Here is a 5,089-nt window from a genome sequence, read left to right as displayed (position 1 = left end):
TGATGACCTAATGTACCTGTAGCGAGGGTATCTCTTATTTATAACTGGTCTCATTCATGATCTAATATACATGTAGGTCGGTTATCTATTAATTATAACTAGTTTCATTAATGACGTAAGGTACAACATTTCTATGTTATTTCTCAAGAGATATCACTGATGTGATCAATGATGTTAGATACAAGAAGCTAGGTAATATATCAAGATCACTGATTGCATTAACTGATTTACCCCTGAAGACACATTTGAACTCTTCTAATTCAAAGGTTGGAATAGTTCATTATGAAATTTCAGGGGTGAATAAGTTAATGACCTAATTAGGTATAAGTAGGTGCGATATCTCTCAATCATAACTGTAGGTAGATTATACTATCTCTCCAAATAACTGCTCTCATCAGTGATTCACTCATAGTTGGTAGTTTCAAGCTCTCTAGATAGGTTGCTCAAGAGCATTTCAATTCATATTTATTTCAGTTCATTTTCTATATCCACTTTGTAACATTTTAATCCGTTAAATCATCCACACACTCCTTATTCTAGAGCTGTATACAGTCTTGCACAATTTAAATTTGTCCGTAGGTAAGCCATGAAATTATTAATGAAATTGTCTTTCTCCGACTTCTTGCACTCGGAGATAACAACACACGTCACCCTCACATCAACCTGCGTTATCAAGTATGTGCTTTGGACCTTCTGTAAAGTATAATATAATACTGTTGAAATATTTTTAAACACAGAACTCAAGTTTTCACACAATAACTTTAACAGCTCAATACAGAAATACTATTTTTTTTATCACTTTTTTTTTTTTTTATTCCTGTAACATTTTTTCTAATTTGCAGAAAGAATGTAACTGCCAGCCACAGGACATTCATATCCATGCAAGAGATTTTTTTATATAACAAAAAAGAGGATAACTCAATATCTAGCAGAGCAAGATTTCAGCTTCTTTTGTTGTGCACATCACCTACATAGTATAACCGTATTACCACGTTTTTACTGTGTATTGTTCAAGTTTAGTATTCTCTGAACAATTAAAAAGCATGAAAGACAGACAAAGCGCAAATTTACACCCCCAACCCCCACCAAAAATTTCACTATAAAAAATAATATACCTCTTAAGACACAATCTAAGTTATGTTTTTGCCTGGATTTTTTTGGCAGTTTGTTTTATTTATTTCAACTTGGATAATTAATTTCATTTTGTTATCGAACAGTAATAATTTCAGTTCTAGATGACGGTCTTTTTATATTCATTTCAACTTAGATGTTAGAAAACCCCATTTATTTAGACGAGATGTTTTTGGTTTCAGCAGTTGATTTTTTTTTGTAATTAGGTCCGTTATATTGAATACTGTTGAAATTGCTATCACAATTTTGGTTCCAAAATCTCTGATCTTACAAGGTATCTATGTGGTCCCAGACACTCAGATGTATTTTGGTTTGGGCTAAAGAGTGCCCAGTTAATTGTCAGGGTACCTCCTTTGGTTGGGATGCACTGGCTCCCCAGCTTGTCAGCTTGCTTTGAGCCTGATGTTGCTGAAGGAGGGAGGGTAGGAACTGTAGCTGGGTCATCAACACCTGTGCTTGAAGCAGGTATGTCATGATTTCACAATCATAGCTGGAAAAAACAAAAACAAAATTTTACCAAAGAACAGTAGAAAAAGAGCTTATGTGATACGCACAGAAGAAATTCTGTTGATTTTTTGACAATTATTACATGACTCGTTTATGGCTGTTATGAACTAAAATATAAAAAATAGGATTGGCAAAATGAGATTGGCATATTGCTGATAGAATTGGCCAGAACAATAGCATGACAGATAAAAGACATTTCACTTAAAGTGTTAGCTTTATTGCAGGCTCCAGATAAAATGTAATATTGTGTTTTATCACCTTGGTGTATGGGTGTTAATGATTTGAACTGGGTATAACTTAACAATGATCATTTATATCTTTCAACAAGTAAAATATTGGCGGAAATCAGCAGAAGAATGCATACAACAAACTGAATTAAATAACTGATACATGAAGGGAGATAATTGCGTATTTCTGGAACTAACAAGAATTTTGACTTTAGATGACTGAGCAGTGAGTGGTGGAAGCTCCTACTGTTGATCCGGACAATCTTTGACATGGACACCATTAATTCGGAGTAATTTATAACCATGTATGTCCCAATCGTACACACCTGCTCATAACTAAACACTATTAAAGGTTGTAACAGACAGTATATTTTCCCTTTGGAAAGTATTGTTATCAATAGAATAATTCTAAAAAAAACTTCTATTAGTAAGGGATCATTTTGAATCCCAGAAGAGGACATTTATACTGGTTAATAACCCTTCCTTTATGTGACCTTACCAGCCAATCACTGATTATCCCTGGTCTAAAGATGCTTCACACAAAATATGTTTAGTACCCTACAAAACTTCTTTCTAAAAATCAAACGTCTTTATTATTTCCCGGAAAAAAATTAACATCTGATCATAAAATCTAACAGTATTATTTTAGTTTTTAAACAAAAAATATCAAATAGAAAATCAAAAAACATCAAATAGAAAAACAAAAAAATGTAAAAAGGAAGCCCCCTTAAAAAACCCATGACTGACAAATCTGATTTCTTCACACTTATGAGTCAGAGTCTTTTACAAATGTATCTCTTTTCCCACAAGAACTCACTCTCCTTCACCAAATTAAACCACAATTTTCGCATATACATATGGAATAATTTGTCCGGGGTTGCTCCATACCCAATTGTGAAAAATCATTTCAGCTGTTCTTGACGAGAAGTTTTTAAAGTATAAGTCAATAGACAGATGGACACTAGTCACTGCATCACAGCATTAACTGATTTATTTGAACTTTAACATGTATTACCTTCACCTGTTATTGTTGCTATCTTAAATATGGGTCCTATTGATGTATGCATGAAACCCTATTATCATCTAAGTCCACAGGATATCAAATAATAAACAAATCACTCTATAAAAAGATTATCATTTTTTTTATTTTGTATACATGTCTTGCTAGTACATTTTCTCTTTCAAGTGTATCAGAAGGAATTCCGCTTCTATGTTTGTTGATCAAAATGGTCAAAGTGTATACAGAGTACTGCTGTCAGAGTTCTTTGTAAATCTGTTGGTCCAGAAACACTTGTGGAAATATGGTCCGTGAAATACTTGTTAAATCTCTTTCAAAAGGATACTTAACAGCAATTTTCCCTCAGATCTGGAAAATTAAAGAAATAAATAAAACGAACACACACATTTGAAATAAAGCCAACCCCTTAATACTTATTTCCAAGTCTATTTAAATGTTTACTTTTCCCTTTAAGAACATTTCGTTGTCTAGATGCTTTTTGAAGATATTTGAAATGTGTGTGTTAAATTTAAGATGGAAATCAATGGTAACACATATGAGTTTAAATTCCTGCGCACAATTATTATTGCATTTTGTTGTACTGTTTTTTCACCATTAGCCAAGGCCTGAAATTATCATGATATATCTTATGATGAGAGTGTTATCATCTGCATTGTTATAGTATGTAAGTCTTTGATGAAGTAAACAACAGAATTTATGAAAATATTGAAGAGGAGTGGGCCGAGGATGGGGACCTGGCGGACCCCTTACACAGATGCAGGAAGGTGCTTGTTTTTGAAGCTAATTTGACACGGTGTATTCTATTTTCCAAATAAATTGTAATGACATTTAGAGCACTATTATTAATCTGATATGATTTAAGGTTCGTTAACAGAAGATAATGTGGCAGACAATCGGAAGCTTTAGAAAGGTCCATGAGAATACAGGCTGCATATTTTTTTATCCTTTGTAATAGAGCAGTCTGGCATCCATACCCAATATGAAATGCAGAAAAAATGGATGGAAGTACGCTAACTGGTCTGTAATCAATTTTATGTGGTGTATTGTTGTTCTTGTAAAGTGGGAATACCTCAGCAACTTTCAATTGGTCTGTAAAAGTACCCGTGCTGATGGATAGAATTATCAATGATATTAGGGATTTAGTAACAACTGGGTGGGCCAATATCAGCAGTTGAGGTGAAATTTTGTCAAAACCAGTAGCCTTTTTAATTCCAATTTTCTTTTTAAATTGTTTATGTATCAAAACTTCTTCAACATGTTTGCAACAGAAGTTATTGACTTTCTGTGTGTTGTTAGTTATAACTGAATACTAGGGTGAATGGTGTTTATGTTGTTTGTTATTGTCTGAATACTAGGGTGATCGGTGTTTATGTTGTTAGTTGTAGTCTGAATACTAGGGTGATCGGTGTTTATGTTGTAAGTTATAGTCTGAATACCAGGGTGATCGGTGTTTATGATGTTAGTTATTGTCTGAATACTAGGGTGATCGGTGGTTATGTTGTTAGTTATTGTCTGAATACCAGGGAGATCGGGTGTTTATGTTGTTAGTTATTGTCTGAATACGAGGGTGATCGGTGTTTATGTTGTTAGTTATTGTCTGAATACCTGGGTGAACGGGTGTTTATGTTGTTAGTTATTGTCTGAATACCTGGGTGAACGGGTGTTTATGTTGTTAGTTATTGTCTGAATACTACGGTGAACGGTGTTTATGTTGTTAGTTATAGTCTGAATACTAGGGTGATCGGTGTTTATGTTGTTAGTTATTGTCTGAATACCAGGGTGATCGGGTGTTTATGTTGTTAGTTATTGTCTGAATACCAGGGTGATCGGTGTTTATGTTGTTAGTTATTGTCTGAATTCCAGTGTTATCGGGTGTTTATGTTGTTAGTTATTGTCTGAATACCAGGGAGATCGGGTGTTTATGTTGTTAGTTATTGTCTGAATACTGGGGTGGTCGGTGTTTATGTTGTTAGTTATTGTCTGAATACTAGGGTGATCGGTGTTTATGTTGTAAGCTTTTGTCTGAATACTAGGGTGAACGGTGTTTATTTTGTTAGTTATTGTCTGAATACTAGGGTGAACGGTGTTTATATTGTTAGTTATTGTCTGAATACTAGGGTGGTCGGTGTTTATGTTGTAAGTTATTGTCTGAATACTAGGGTGATCGGTGTTTATGTTGTTAGTTATTGTCTGAATACTAGGGTGA

The sequence above is a fragment of the Mizuhopecten yessoensis genome, unplaced genomic scaffold, assembly GCF_002113885.1.
Source record: "Mizuhopecten yessoensis strain PY_sf001 unplaced genomic scaffold, ASM211388v2 scaffold5345, whole genome shotgun sequence".
NCBI classification, from domain to species: domain Eukaryota; kingdom Metazoa; phylum Mollusca; class Bivalvia; order Pectinida; family Pectinidae; genus Mizuhopecten; species Mizuhopecten yessoensis.
The sequence above is the reverse complement of the archived record's forward strand: the minus strand, read 5'-3'. Positions refer to the sequence as shown.